Genomic DNA, 16739 nt, shown 5'->3' with positions numbered 1-16739 from the left:
CTACACCCGACAGTGCTCTCAGCAGGCCAGGCTGCTCATCTCCCCTGCAGTGGACCCAGGACTGGGGCACACAGTGCACAGCTAGAACTGCCCACTCCCCAGGGAATATCTCCACCCCATGTAATCTCCCTTTTCCTTTGTGTCCCTTCCCAGGGGCACAGGTTCTGACCCAATTGCTTCTCTTCCCGTCCTACCCAATCCTGTATGGATCTTTCTTACAGCTGTGGTTGTACAGGAATCTTTCTGCCAATTGCCAGTTAGTCTTCAGTGAGAATGGCTCCACATGTAATTGTATTTTCAATGTTTTAATGGGTTGAGATGAATTCCACATCCTCCTGCTCCACCGTCTTGATCAATCTCCTGCAGTATAAGTTACTTAAGCTTAGTAATAGCAGGAATTACTTATTTTTAAAACTGACTTAGCAATTTGATATGGCCCACGTGTAGGGTGGGTTATTCTTTAACAAAACTTTGTTAAAAGAAAATGGATCATGTCACAGAAAGTCAGTCTAAGAATCTATTTGTGTGAAACAGATTTAAGGATATAGTATCACCTGAGCCATTTTTGAAAAAAAGTGCAGCTTGCAAAACTAAATAAATACATACTGTTGGATCACTGTGACCTACTGATTGTATTTTCTTTCATTGTTTAAACTCTATTTTGCAATATTCTAAAATAAACCAGTTATTTTTTAAATTCTGTTCTCAGTTTTTGTGGTATACAAGACTCTATTTTAACTTCAACTTTGTAGGATTTAGTTTTCCCGCTGGGAATAGACTTCTGGTTTGGCTGTTGTCTTTTGTCTAGCACTTTGAATATAGCATTCCACTGTCTCCTAGTTCTCATCATGTTTGCTTGGACATCAGCCGTTACCTGTTTTCTTCATTTGAAAATATTATGCATTCTTTTCCTTTGGCTGCTTTAAAGATTTTTCTTTTTGTCTTTGGATTCTAGCAGTTTAAGATATGCTGAGGTGTTGTTTTTATAATTATCAGGGTTCTCAGAGATTTCTGAATCCGTCGGTTAATGTCTTTCCTAAATTTTAGAAGTTTTAATCAGTATCATTTAAAATACTTCTTCCTTTCTACTTACTTTCTTCTCTCCTCCTGTGACTCCAACTGTTGTTATGTTAGCTGTTTTCATTTGTCCTACATGCCACTTACACTTTTTGTATATTTTCTATTTTTTCCTCTATATTTCACTTGATATGTTTTCTATTGCTCTATCTTTAGTTCATTCACCTTTCTATCTAATATGTGTTTAAGCCCTTTTATTGATTACCAGTTATTATTTTCAGTTCTTAAGTTCCATTTATTTTTATATGATAGGCTTAATCTCTGATAAATAACTTCATATTTTTGTCTATGTTCTTAATCTTTTTCATACATTAATTATAGCCTCTTGAGAGCTCTTGCCTGCTAAATGCAATACCTGGTTCTGCTCTGTTTTTTTGTTTTTTTCTTTTTTCCTTTTCCTTAGTTTTCGGTCTTTTGGCTTGATCTTGTGAATTGATTAAAGATTTTTTGCTTCATGCAGAGGATTTGGGGACTTTGCATAAAAGATGAAGCAATCTTCCTCCAGTGAGGCTACCCTTTATGCTTCCAGTCAGATTGAACTGGACTTATTCACGGCAGGGACAGACTCGAGAGGGGGCTAGGCTTGCCTTTGCTCTCACAGCATGACGTGTTGCTTTTCACCTGAGAGCCTGGCACGTGGTGTGTTCACTGGGACATCTTGCCCTGGCAGTTCCCACACTCTAACCTTTATCTCCTTAGCTTGGAGAGGCGGCCATCAAGAGACGGTGCCTTTTGTAGGCACTTTTAAATTCTACCCAAATATCTTCTGAATTTTAGAATGTCTTAAGGAGAGAGCCAGAATTCACAAGGTTCAGTTCTCCAACTCCCCTTCTCATCAGGATGTTTTCATCTCAGGCTCCCAGTTCTGATCTTCTAACCACATGAGTCTGGACCTTCTATTTGCCTTCTGCCCAGGCAAGTTTGTGTTCTTCAGCTCATGTCTTGAACCCAGTAATGGCAAATACTCTCAGGGCATGGAGATACTCCTCCACCTCCACCTCCACCTCCACCTCCACTTTGTAATACTGATCCCTTAAATCCTGGTTGCTTCAGCTGTTTCAGCTGGCCTCCAAATGTCTTTTATTCAGCAGCTTTTCTTGCTAGTTTTGGTAGCAGTGTTTCTCTCCCACATATGCACAAGTAGAAGTTCTACAAAATCTCCTGAAAAAGTAATTTGAAAGCATGGAACAAATTAAATACAAATAGTGAATATTAAATTTCATAATCTTACTTCACAAGATTGATTTGGAGTTCATACGAAATTCAAAGTTCAGAAAGTGATGTGGAATTATGTGCATATTTATTACTTTCATCATTAGTAAGAAACTAACTTCAATTTTAGAATGTCTTAGCAATCCTATGTTGTGTTACTCACAGAGACGTGTTAATAAATAGTGATACTGATTATTAACAAACATACAAATAAACATGTCAGTATCAGGACAAGCTTGAACCTTCTTTTCTCTAAAAGTCGCAGATGTGGGTGAGCAATATAAAACGGCAGTCAGTGGTGGCGGGGGTACAAGGCACAAACTTCTGGCTATAAACTGAAAGAGTCATGGGGATTTAACATACAGTACAGTGACTATAGTTAGTAATATTTTATGACATATTTGGAAGTTGCTAAGAGAGCAGATTTTTAAAGTTCTCATTGTAAGAAAAAAAAAAGACCTTCAAGTTCTTTGGCAAAAAAAAAAAAATTGAGAATGCATGTGATCATCTGTTAATTATGGACCTCTTATGTAGTAGCCATTAAGAAAGTGAACCAGTTCCCTTGATGCTCAACTTCCTGGAGAAGAGTGTGTTGAGTGTTGTAAAAGCATGTGACATTGGTATAGTATATAATTTTACTGAACTGAAAAAAATATATGAACAGTTAATATGTGGCTCTAATCTGTGGACTTCCTTTTTATTGTGATAAAGAAATTCTGAATTACTTGAGGTATTATCAAATGTATAATTCATATTTATGTGAACACTTTCATCTACAAAAAATGTAGTTAAATACAGTAATGGCAAAATTAGTTATAACATTTTTGAAAGGGGTGGAAAAAATGGGGCCTATTCTGTCTTTACCAAGAAACTAATATGCATGGCTGTGTGAAATTAGATGTGAATGGTGGTAATTTTGGACACAAAACCCCCAGCCAAAGGGACTACTTTGAACAAGACCAGCTATAAAATTTAACAAATGCTTCAGACATTTACAACTCTGCACAAATATAATGGAACCTGTACCTAATACTTATATTAAACTGCAGATTTTATGTGGTAAAATGCTATGCTCAATGAATTAGAAATGACCTTATCAATCTTAAGGTGAATGTGAAGACAATTGACAAAAGATCCTATTTATTGTAAAGGATAAATAAGGTAAAGCATTAGGTCTTAGTGGGAAAAAAAAAAACCCAAAACTCATATATTCCCTTAAAATAATAGCACACATGCTACAATCCAGAAAAATAGTTTCTGGGGTTTCTGATTATGAAACAAAACCTGAATTTCAGTAAGAATAAAGGATTGTTTTTAAAGATATCACACAGTATTAAATCCTAATCTGATTCAATGATTGTGTTATGAAGGTTTAAAAAATAAATTTTTGGGGCATGGAAGACTTATGTTTTGAGGTAGAGCATAGTTACTAGAGATATTACTCATTGGTTTTTGTAGGGACTGCATCATGAAACAATTTTCCCTTTTCTCTCCATTTTAATGTAATACGTCAGAAAAGAAGAAGACGTTTGATCTGTTAATTTTAAGCACTTGAGTGGAAGTGTATTCAAACTAAAAATTGAGATAGCAAAATAAGGATAAAGATGGTGTACAACTATTTCTGCATTTAAAAACTTATTGAAGTTCTTTATAATCTTTGTATAATATAAAAATGTTGATAAAAATTACGATGATACTACTTTAAGGCAGTTATTGTTAAAATCTGGACACAAATGAAAAATCGTTGCCTCTTGACCCCATGACGTTAAGTTTAGGACCTGATCAACTGCCTGATCTCACATGTTACCAGTCACTATGTTTCCTTAAAAACAGGGTTTATTTCCACTGACATTACATGTGTAGCAGAATGTTCCCTTTTGAGTACTGGCACTTGCAGTAACACTGTGCTAAATGTAGCAGTGGTTAGTTAGCTAGCTACCATCTTTCTTTCTCTCACCAGTTTATTTATCATCTATCTCAAATCTCTGTGCAGAAATACAATTTATTATGAAATCAAGACAAGATCTATGGATGCAATGATTTCTCCCTTTCTCCTACCCCCAAGGCCTTTCCATAAATTCTACATTACACCTTCCCTCTCTCTCACTACCCACTGAAGGAGAGAATTTGTAAAGCCACCTATATTTAGTAAGTATTTCATAATCTGCAAGAAAGATTTAACTATGTTTAAAAAAAAAGAAAAAACACGACAGAGATTTCTAACAGATGGGGAGGAGAGAAAGTAATAACTACTCAAGTGTGGGTCTGGAGGCAGAGGTTTGAGATTTGGCTTGTGATGGTCTATGCATAGGTTGGTGTCACCAGATTATCAGACAAGGGAGATGGGGTTTTTGAGTGGCATTGCTTTGAGATATAAACTGGATCTCTTTTCACACTTTTGAGAGATGAGATCAAAACTTTCTATTGTTTTAAATTATGGGGCCGTTGAAACCCTGCCCTTATTTAAATATGAGCCTTTGCTAGGTCTACCACCGAAAAACAAAATGAACAGGTGGAAGATGATTTGGTGATCCAATGAGAGTATGAGAGGAGGCATCAGACATGTAAGTGGACGGAGAGAGAAAGGGGGAAACAATCTAACACTATGTGAACCCAAAGGGACAGCAGTGGTCAAAGAGGTACATGAACATGGAGCCACTGAGTGAATGTCAGCACATTCTAACTACTTAAGAGCCTCCAAGCCAACCACCACCATTTCCTTGTCCCTCCTTCATTAATTCACTGTGACCTTTGGGCAGCTAATTAGCACTGAAACTTCACAAGCCTAAAACCAAATTCTTGATTTCTCTCACTGACTTTGTTCTATTCCCTGTTCTAACTCTCTCGGTAAATAGCAACCCCTTTTGACCAGTCACTTAGGTCAAAATACTGGAAATCATCCTGAATGCCTCTCTGTTTCTCACTTTCACACTGACTCCATCAACACATCTTATGTGCTCTGTTTTGACCATAGCTCCCGAATTTAACCATTTCTTGCTGCCTGTGCTCTAGCATGCCCCCCGACCCCGGCGCATTGCCCTCACTCCTGACCCTGTTCTCTTCCTTCTGCCCTTGCCCTGACCCTGTTGTCAGAGGGATTCTTTTAAAACATAATCCAGTGGGGAGGGTATAGCTCAGTGGTAGAGCACATGCTTAGCATGCATAAGGTCCTGGGTTCATTCCCCAGTACCTCCTCCAAAAAATAAATAAACCTAATTACCTCCCCCCACTCCAAAAAACAAAACAAAACAAAGCATAACCCAGATCATGTTCTCTTCTGCCCAAGCTGACCAGTGGATTTTATTTTACTTAGGATAAAATCCAAAGTCCTTTTCTTTGCCGACAGAGCTTGCATGAGTCTACTTATGGTTTTCTGATGTCATCTTCTACTTTTCATGCACTCTTTCTTCTTCATTCTCCTCCACTCTTTCTTCCCTGGTCTTCTTGCTGTTTGTCAATCACTCAGAGCAAACTTCTCACAGCCTTGCCACTGCTAGTCTCCTGGTTTGGAAAGCTCTCCCATCAGATATGGGCATAGTTTGCCCCTTCAAGTGTCATAGGTCAATTATTAGGATGTATCCATATCTGACACATATGTTTATTTTTTTCCACCTCCCACTCTTATGTAAGTTTCCCAACACCAGGCATTTTATTTGACGGCTGTATTTTCAGTACCTAGAATTGTGCTTAATGCATAGTGGACCTTTATTTAATGTAATATTTAAATGAATCAGTGAATAACTCCACTAGAGCAACTGTTTGTTTGCCTGTGACTTAATACTACTAATATTGAACATGATTATTATTTTAAGAGTCTAAGAGACTAAATTGTTCCATGACAGTTTTTCAAAAGATCTTGAAAGATCATTCAGTCAGAAATCCACCTAGTAGTGCCACCTTCTAAATTTGAATTGACTACAAATATTCACCACTTAGAATTATGTAAATAGACTATTATGGTGCACTGCTTAATGGCTAGTTAGGAGTACCTATTACTCTGAGGGATTAAAAAAATGTAATACAAATTCCCTAAGTAAAATAAATATTCCCCAAATTAACTCTTGAACAAGAGCGATCTGTTCTTTGCTTGAGGATCCTGTTCCCTCTGTCGCACATCTGTCTAACAGCTTGACTCTTTTGGAGGAAAGAACTGATAAAGTGTAGCATGTAAACACTGATAACTTTATCAGCTTCTGCCTCTTCTTGAATCACTTTCCTTCAAAATGTCATTGAGAAGACTGAGAAAAGAAAATTTACCTATAATCCATAGATATGTGATATATTGAATGCTTGTTCATCTGGTCTTCTGATCTATAACAAAAAAACTGTTTACACTAGACTTTGTGATTGTTTCCAGTGTTGTTCAACTGACCAAAATTATACTTTGCTTGGAGAGCCTGATAGACAGGTATCAGAATATAAATGTTAGATGCCATCTTTAGCAATTGTATCTCTGTCCTTCCATCCTCATTGTGCACTGGTGTTTTAGGTAAAGACAATCAATATTGTAAGATACCAAAAATTTAGTGCTATCAGCATGCAAGAAAAGCGATTTTGTGCTTATAATTTGTCAGCCTTATGCTGGATCTCAGTTATGAAAATTACAGAAGGAAATGTTTGCTTCTGTGGGATTCTTCAATTGCCGTTTCTTACAAGGTGTAATGTAGCACTGTGAGGAGAAAATCATGCAGTTCACTATCAAACGTGTAAAATGATCATTTACAAGCCTTGGGATAAATCCAGACATCTGTGGAAAATTTTTTAAACTACATATATCTTTTGCCCAAAAGCATAAAAACTGACTGAGAATTAAAGTCTAGGGTTTGGGGTTCTGAAATTTACATACAGGGCATTTCTACATGTAATATCTTTTAATCTAAATATTTGATGTACAGGGAAAATGACATGTAGTCATTTTAGACTTCAAATCGTGTATAATCCATGCTCAGTCAATGATTGATCCTGTTGTTTAAAAATAATGATCTCCATCTATCTTAATATTCTTATTGCCATGGTTTTATTTCAAAAATTTAGTCAACAATTTTGATTTAGAGTTTACCAAAAGCCTTCTCCCTGGCTCCCCTGTATATTATTTTGCCTCTTTTAAACTTGCCCTGTACCAAATACTAGAGTAATCTTTCTAAACTGTGGAGTTGATTGTGTCACTCTCTGACTTAACTCACTGCTTTTTTTAAAAGTTCTATTTTCTAAAAAACAAAAACAAAGCATAAATACAGGACAGAAATAGACTCATGGACAGAGAATACAGACTTGTGGTTACTGGGGTGGGGGGGGTAGAGGGTGGGAAGGGATAGACTGGGATTTCAAAATTGTAGAATAGATAAACAAGATTACACTGTATAGCACAGGGAAATATACACAAAATGTTATGATAAATCACAGAGAAAAAATGTGACAATGAGTGTGTATATGTCCATGAATGACTGAAAAATTGTGCTGAACACTGGAATTTGACACAACACTGTAAACTGATTATGAATCAATAAAAAATGTAAAAAAAAAGTTCTATTTTCTAGAATGTTGTTCAAGACCTTACCTTGTGTTCCCCCTCCCTGCATCTCTAATCTCAGCTCATAAGACTTTCCACATGCACTCTACTCTTCAGCTATGCAGAACAGTGAACGGTTCTTGGATTTAAAGCATCCTGTCTCTTTACTGCTATGTCTAGCCCATCCTCTTTATAAGCTTCCCTGCTTTCCTCTGTCATCTAGCACCCACTCATCAACCCCAGCACCTTTGTCATGTCACTTACGGCCTGACTTTCTAATTGTTTGCTAACTTATCCAACCATTCATCTATATTGTGAGCAACTCGGAATGGAATTTACCTTTCATCTCTGAGTATCTAGTGGCCAATACTTATAGGAATCATCCAGTAAGCATTGTTAAATAAATACATTTCCTGGGACACCTGAATATCCCTTTCAATGGAAAATCTTACTTAGGCAAATGTATACAATCAAGTAGCCTATAGGATATACACATATATATTGTTATTAGAGGAAAATAAATCACTTGAATCTTGGTGACCAAACTTGACACCAAGAGTTTTCATATTCACTCAGCCTGTTGTAATCCTCATAATTTCAATGTATGTTATTTGCATGTAACCAGCATGTAACTAGCAACATTTCTCAGACCATCTAAAAATGTCTTATTAGGTTGAAATACACTAAAGTCTTTATTGAAAACAGACATGAAAGTGGGCTAAAACTGATGAAAATCTGAGGTTTATTTAAATTGAATTTATATATAAAACACTAAAAATAATCAACTTCAAAATTCAATCTGACAAATACTACCTTAATGAAAGTTTTCTTGAAATAATGAATAGACAACACTCTCAAGTCATATTAAAATAATGAAACAGAGTTGTGCACATGTGGTTATATGCTTCTGGACTTTTTTTTCACTCATGTGTCCCTTTTCACTCTTGATAGGTAGTCATCCAGGTGGTCAAGAGCTATAACAGTCAACAAAACCAGACCTAAGGATGAACAAGATATTAGAACTATCAGGCAGGGACTTAAAAATAGCTGTGAAAAAATATGCTAAAGGATTTTGTGGGAAAGGTAAACATAACCAATAAAAATGGAAAATATTATCAGATATATAAGCTATAAACAAGAGGTAACTGGAAAACCTAAAGTAAAAAAACACATCAGAAATAAAGAGTTCTCTTAATGGGATTATTAGACAGACAATAGCGGAAATAAAATCAATGAACTTAAAGATAGAGCCAAAGAAATTATCCACAGTAAAACAAAAAAGAAAAAGAAAGAAAAGAAGGTAACTACAGCATTTAAGTGTTATGGGATAATATCAAGCATACTAATATATATGTAGTGGAGTCCAAAAAGTAGAAAATACAGAGGAGAACAGAATGGAGAGGAAGAAATACTTGAAGCATCTGGGTTTGGGTGGAAGTGAGGAGGGAACCTTACATGATGAAATGAATGAAAGCTAGCTAGTTATCTGTCTATCTATAGAGAGAAATTACAAAAGCTATAAAAGAATAGAGTAGTATCTTTGAAGTCTGAAAGAAACTATATTGATACAAAATTCTATGCAAGAATTTGTTCAAAAGTGGCCACTAGACTTCTGGATCTGGTAAGAGGGAAGATTGGGAAAAGCCCCTGTGGTTTGTTGAAGCGTCATCGTTGAGAATTGGGAGAATGTTGAAAAGGCTGATTAGAAGTCTGAAGGTGCTTAAATTTTTAATAATCTCTTTTCTAATGCCTTGGCTTTTTGCAGTAATAGCAGAAGCTAGGAGGGTTTTGATTTTATCTTCATTTGCTGGATCTGAAGATTAAGAATTTTAGTGGTCTTCCTTTTCGGTGACTCATCCAGAGTGCAAGAGAGCAGGTTTGCCAGATTAACTAAATCTGGAGTGGACATAGACCTAGTGGAATTCCCATCTCCTCCTGGTCCTTTTTACTAGAAGTGAAAGATCCCAGTTCAGTTCATTAATAGATGTAGAGCTAAAAGCAACCCAGGTGGAGCCAACATCTGAAGGAAGAACAGATTTTTTTTTTTTTAAAGACAGTCTGAAGTCAGTTGTAACAGTCGTGAACAAGTTCATCAGATTTTTGTGTGCATGCCTGGATTTTGTTTTCATCAACAGGCTTTGGAAAAGCCCTAGAAATGGCTAAATGAAGTCACGTAACAGTTGCCTGAGTCTGATTATATAATAAGTCAGCAGGCTGGTCTCCTGGTTATAATGCTAAAAACTTTTCAGGAGTTTTTCCAATTAGCAGTTTTCACCTAATGTTGGGCTTGGCCTTTATCAACAAGTATATGAACTAGCTGATGTAAGTTGGAGAAACCAGGTTGCCAAGTTTGAATGAGGATATTACGTTCCTCAGCAAATGTGTGGGGATCTTTGGTTCCTTTGGGATAATCTTTGACTGTGGCTCACCACGGTTCAACCTTAGGCTTAATTTTAAAGTGACAGGTTCCAATAAGTTCAGAGGAAAAGGGAGTGCAGATAGTTTCAGGGGAAAAGGGAAGTTCAGTGAGATCATTAATGTGGAGGAACTGAGGCTGTACAGGCAGCATAGAAGGAAAGGAGGGAGACGGCACCAGAGGTAGGGCCTGGGCAGAAGGAGCAAGGGAGAAAGACAAGATGGTGCCAGAGGCAGAGCCTGAGACAAAGCAGCCCAGGAAGAGGAGCATGTGGAAGCCATTTCATTTTTTTTTTCCTGAATTGTTAGTTTGCCTCAGTTAATCTTAAAATCTTATTTTATAGAGAGGCAATTTTAGTCTCCTGCTAACATTTGGAAGTCGCTAACATTTGGAAGTCTCAAAATACCAATCAAAATAGGCATTCCATTCAATTTTAGAAATTTTGGAGTTATAGTTGTCCAATTCAATTTTAAGAAAAGCGTATTTAGGGATTTCAAAGGTTCCCCATAATGGCCACTGATGTTCTAAATTGCGTTTGAGTAGGTCGGTCCATTTAGCTGAAAATGTGCTGGAGGAGAAATGTGGTTTTCAAACATAAAATTGGCCAGAGTTTCTGTAGTGGGAGGCACCTTCAAAATACTTAGATAACTGGGACCCTATTTTTCAGAGGTTTTTCTCTAAAGTAAGACAATAATTTTCAAACAATGTAAATAGCTCAAAAAACTCAAAGAGCCCAAAGAGCTCAAAGAGTTCAAACAGACTGCAGGCCAAATAACCAGCCCGTTCTAAGGAAATCGTCTGGTCCTGAAGAACAGGCTGAAGGCAGCTCAGTTCCAAAAGGATGGGTGCGTAAAAGGGAATGCGCCAAAGGCTGAACTGTCACAACCCCAGTGAAATAGCCCCTATTCCTGAAGGAACGGGCTACTGACTAGAGAGCTCCTGGAAGAGCCCCTGTTCCAGAAGGAATGTGCCGAAGGCTAGCCCATTTCAGTTCAAACAGTCTGATTTTAAAATCAGACTGAAGTGCCCAACAAGTACTCAGATGCAGAATAAGGCCTTACTCAGAAAGGATGAAATCTTAAAATCATTCCCAAATAAAACCTGGAGCATGTCAAAACTCAAAGAGGGAGGCAGCTCAGACCCAGGAAAATGATTCACTCTCAGACTCCAGGGCCAGAGAGATAGGCTGCAGCTACAGTGGGCGGAGTGTGGGTGCCGCACCTGTGTGTGCACTGGCCTCACACTTGTCAGCGGTCTTCTCTGCATCCCCCTATGGGCCACCTAAATGTTGATCTTAAACAAATAGCGAACATAGGTTTACTCAGGATCAGAAAAAAATTGCAATTTGGAGTCTGCAACCATGGTGAGCCAAGTACTAGTCCTCAGGAAAACTGGAGAGGAGAACTCTGTTAGAAAGGGGGAAAAAGAAGAGGGGAAGGCTATAGCAGACAAAGAGTCCATGGCTTTTCAAAGGCTGAGGTGTGGCAGTCTCTCATTGGCTAAGCTCTTACTGGGAAGGAAGAGAAAGTCTTTCCTCTTCCTGCTGGGTTCTGCTGTCTTTGTAGGGCATGAAAGCTCCCCCTGCTGGTCTCCCAACTCTATTTAACTGAGATTTCTGTTAATTATCATTTTACATCAGCAAAAGAGCTGGTCATATTATTTGCTTTTTTTTTTTAATTGGGTACCTTATCCTAGATATGGAATTGCAAAGTTTCTTAATATATTTTGGATATAAATTCTTATCAGATGCATATGTTGCAAATTTTTTTTAAATTGTTACTTGTTGGCTTTTTAATTTTTAGAACATCTTTTGAAGAACAGCAATTTTTAATGCTGATAAACTCTAATTTATTAACTTATTTTTTGATTTGTGATATTTTCGTCCTGTTTAAGAATGCTGCTACACCCATATCACAAAGATTTTCTTATATGCTTTCTTCTATAAGTTTCATAGTTTGGGCTATCCTAATTCTATGATTATTTCAAAAGTTAATTTTCATATGTGCAGTGAGGAAATATTTTTAGTTAGTTTTCTACTATCTGGATGCCCAATTCTTCCAGCATTATTTGTTTCTTTGCTTGCTTCATTTTCATCCTATTAAAATGTATTCTAATTTCCCTGCCATGGGTTATCTAGAAGTGTGTTATTTGATTTCCAAATGTGTTGAGATTCTGTAGATCTCTCTCTGCTCTTTCTAGCTTACCTTCATTGCTGACAGAAAACACATTTGTGTGATTTCAGTCCTTCTGAATCACTGAAAAACATTTCATGGCATAAAATATGAGCTGCACTGATGAAAAGAATGCATGTTCTTGTGTTTTGGGGTGAATCATTCTCTACATATAGTTAAGACAAGTTGGTTTAGTGTGTAGTTCAGATATACTATACCTTCCTTATTGTTTGTCAATTTATTGTTTAATTACAGAAAAAAAAATGTTGAAGTCCCCGGGCATTATTTTATCTTTGTTTCTTTCTCCTTTCCAACCTATCAATTTTTCCTTAAAATATTTTGAAACTCTTATTAGACACATACACATTTAAGATTGTCATGTCTTCTTGCTAATTTGACTCATTTATCACATACGATGTCTCTACCCACTGGAAATATTCCTTATTCTGATGTCTGTTTTGTCTGATAGTAGCACAATGTCTCAAGCTTTTTAATCAGCATTTACATGGTATATTTTCTTTGATGCTTTCACTTTTAACTCAACTTTGTCTTTATGTTTAAAGAAGGTGTTTTGTAGTAAGAACATAGTTTTCCTACTTTATCAAGTTAGAAACGATCTGCCTTGTAATGAAAATATTTATATTACATGTAATTATCAACATGGCAGATTTATGTCTACCATTTTGCTATTTGTTTTCTATTTCACGTTTTTTGTTCCCTTGTTTTTCTGCCATTTTTGTATTAGTTGAATATTATTAAATTTTTCCTACTACTGTCTTATTGTTATCTTATTGTTTATTTTTTAGTGGTTGCTTTAGGGTTTATAATACACATCTTTTATTTATCAAAATCAACACTCTAATGTATCATGCAACTTAAAATTATATTGTTGGAATCCTACAACAGTGCAATTTAAATTGTACCTTCTCATTTTTTTTTTTTATAATTGCCAGATGTTTTATTTCTACATATGTTAAAACCCCCACAATGCATTGTTACTTACTTTTTTTGTTTTGTTTTCGGCCATCAACTATCCTTTAAAGAAATTAGAAATAGTGACTTTACTTGGAAATAAAGTTATTGCAGATGTAAGTTAAATTAAGGTGAGGTCATTAGGGCAAGATCTAATCCAGTAAAACTGGTATGCTTATAAAAATAAGAAACTGGTTCAAAAGGTAAGATCAGAGCAGAAATAGTGTGAAGAGACACAGGGGAGAGCCAAAGGGAGAGCCCTGGGAAAGACCTTTCCCCTGCAGCACCTCAGAAAGAACCAATCCAGCAGATACCTCGATTTCAGGCTTCTAGCCTCTAGAGCTGTTGAAACAATACATTTTCCATTTTTTTAACACACCCAGTTCATGACGCTGTTATAGCAACTCTAGCAAACTAATACAGCCACTCTAGAACACAGTTTGGTGGTTTTTATAAAAATATATACTTACCATACTAACTAAAAATCCAGCTCATAGGTTTTTACCCAAGAGAACTGAAAATATATATTCATTCAATGACCTATGTGGGAATGTTTACAGCGTTATAATGACCCTACACTGGAAACAACCAGGGCATCAGCTGGTGACTGTATAAAGTTACTGTAGTACATCTATACACTAGAACACTGCTCGGCGATAGAATGGAAGGAACTACTGAGGTATGCAAAAACAGATGAATCGGAATTGTGTGATGTTAAATGAGAGAAGACACAAAAGGCTGTATTCTGCATGACTCCATTTATATGATTGTCTGGAAAAGGGCATCTACAGAGACAGAACAAATCAACCATCAGCAAGGTCTGAATGGAGAAAGCGATTACTGTAGTCAGGCAAAGAATATTTTTTGAAATAACGCATGAAAAAAAAATGGGACTTATTTTTGCATTTTGCATCTTTGTTCCTTTCTGAATCCTTATTTTCTTCACACGTGAAAGGAAGCTCTTGTGTTCTCTAAAAGTTGAGTGTTGTAGTCTCATTGCAGTTGCCACACCATAAAATGTTGCAGTAACTTGTAAATAGAAGAGATTTAATTGATCAATTCACAACTGGAACCAAAGCAGGGATAGAATAAATAGGAAATGGGCACGAAGATACTGTTTTAAATAAGGGGAAAACCACATATTCCTCATACATGTAATTTGCGTTAAGTGTGAAAAGAAAAAAAGATTACAGAAAAAGTTGGAGTTAGTCAGCTACCTCTGTCAGAAGTTAGCTGTATTAGTTTAGTCTAGCAAATTTTTTCAGAGACTTCAGTTTCTTCATTAGAATAATGAAAGAAGTTGAAGGAATAATATGTAAGTTTTCTACCAGCTCATCACAGGAAGACAGACTCAGATCTGAAACTTTAAATTGCTAGGATATGTCCTCGCGGTCCGAAATACAGCATAAGGACATGAAGAACATGTTAGGTCTTAAACAGGACACAGATACAGATGGTGAGATGTGGCAGGGATAAAGCACATTTAACAAAGATTTGAAGAATTTCACAAACAATAAACTCCACTGTAACAGTGATACCAGAAAAGCTTTAGGAGTTTTAAGGAAAAATAGAAGAAATGTTAACTACAGACAGGAAAATAACACTGCGTTACACTGTGTTAAAGAAACCATGCTGGAGTGTTTCCTTCATTCTGAGAATCCCGTTTTTAGAATGATGTAGATACATTAGGACATGTTCAGAGGAGAATGGGCACCGTATTGAAGGGTCTTCAAACTGTAACGTGCAGGGAAAAACCAAAAGGACTGAATCATCCTATCCTCTGTTTCACAAGGATAGCAGGCCATTTTCAAATACGTAAAAAGGTTTGCATATGAAGGAGAAATTAGACTTATTTAAATTGATTGTGTGACTCAAAGGTCTAAAACTGAGATCTGTTTATAGATTAAGCATAGTTTTAGGCAAACTTTTTTAGTTAACACCTGTCTAAAGATAAATGCACATGATTAAAGAACTGTTTAATATCACAAGGGTTATTCATGCATGTGATGAATGGCTGGGTGTCCTGTGAATTATAAGAATCAACTGAGTGGTTAGAATAGATCAGATTCAAGGGTTTTTTTCAATGCAAAGTTTCTAAGATTCCCTCATAATTCTTTTTGTGCTACATAAGTAAGAGCAAGTGTGGAAATTAAGGGAAGACAAATTTCAGTTCAAGATAAGTAAGAACTTGCAAAGAATTATGGTTGCACAATGATCTAATATGTTCTCTCAATAGTAAGGCTCATTCTCTACTAGTGGAAATGTCAAGGTGTATTCACTGTTTAAGATCATTTGTAGGTCCCTTGAATGCTATTACAATCAGAATATTCTGCCTGGCATTCAGGCCTTTCCTGAAGGACCCTCCTCTATCCATCTGTATTTATGTCTAGTCCCCAAGTTAGAATCTCTACTGCAGAAAAATTAGCATTTGTACTATGCTCACATATTGTTTCCAACCATTATAACTTTGATTTTAACATTCTCCTAAAGAACACCTTCTCCCTTTTCTTCCTTCTATGCAAATCATATACATTTGTTAAAAACCAGTTCAACTTACTCTGTTCCATGAAGCCTTCCCTGATTCATCCCATCATGCTGTTTTTTCCCTCCACAGAGTGCTATCAGGTGCATAAATCTGTCTCTCCAAAACCAAATCAATTGTTTCTAATACTTTCCTATATGTATATCCTCCATTCTCAATTTGAAATGAGAAATGGAATTGTATCCTGCTCCTGTATCCACCAAAGCCCCATAGTATAGTTTGACACAGAACTGATATTTGGTGAATACTTGCTGTTGCTATTAACAGAATCCTAGGCTTCTGAGTAATTGCAGCATTCTCTGACTCCACATTCTATAATTATCATTGTTACTTAGTTACATTATAGTCATCTTATATTAGCTAGCTATTGCTGGGTAACAAAGGACCCCAAGACTTAGCAACTAAAAACACAAATATTTATTATCTCAAATAATTTCTGAAGGTCAGGAATCAGGGAATGACTTAGCTGGGTAGTTCTGGCTTAGGGTCTAAAGTGAGGCTCCAGTCAAGGTATTAACTGGGGCTACAGTCATATGAAGGCTTTTCTGCAACTGAAGGATCTTCTTACAAGATGAATCACTGAAATGTCGTGGTCCGAAGGCCTGAGTTTCTTGCTGGCTGTTGGCAGGAAGTCCCAGTGTCTTCCTATTTGGATCTCATCACAGTGCTGTTTGAATGTCCTCTTGACGTGACAGTTAACTTAAACCACAGGTAGAGCAAAGAGGGAGTTGCCTTGTCTTTCATATGTGTACATTGTATTAGAAAGCACACGCCATTACTTCTGCCATATTCTGTTGGTCATCTATACACCAACTGTAATTCAGTATGAGGGGGAATTAC

At 36.6% G+C, this 16739-nt stretch overlaps 1 long non-coding RNA gene across 1 annotated transcript; it reads right to left on the bottom strand.

Moving 5' to 3' along the window:
• Nucleotides 1-8517: 8517 nt before the first annotated feature.
• Nucleotides 8518-16140, bottom strand: LOC140691249 (uncharacterized). The gene is made up of 2 exons (XR_012066818.1): nucleotides 15915-16140; nucleotides 8518-8796 (listed from the first exon to the last, which is right to left on the bottom strand). It is a non-coding gene; the product is annotated as an uncharacterized lncRNA (long non-coding RNA).
• Between the last annotated feature and the right edge of the window lie 599 nt (nucleotides 16141-16739).

The sequence above is a fragment of the Vicugna pacos genome, chromosome 34 (assembly GCF_048564905.1).
Source record: "Vicugna pacos chromosome 34, VicPac4, whole genome shotgun sequence".
NCBI classification, from domain to species: Eukaryota; Metazoa; Chordata; class Mammalia; order Artiodactyla; family Camelidae; genus Vicugna; species Vicugna pacos.
The sequence above is the reverse complement of the archived record's forward strand: the minus strand, read 5'-3'. Positions and strand labels throughout refer to the sequence as shown.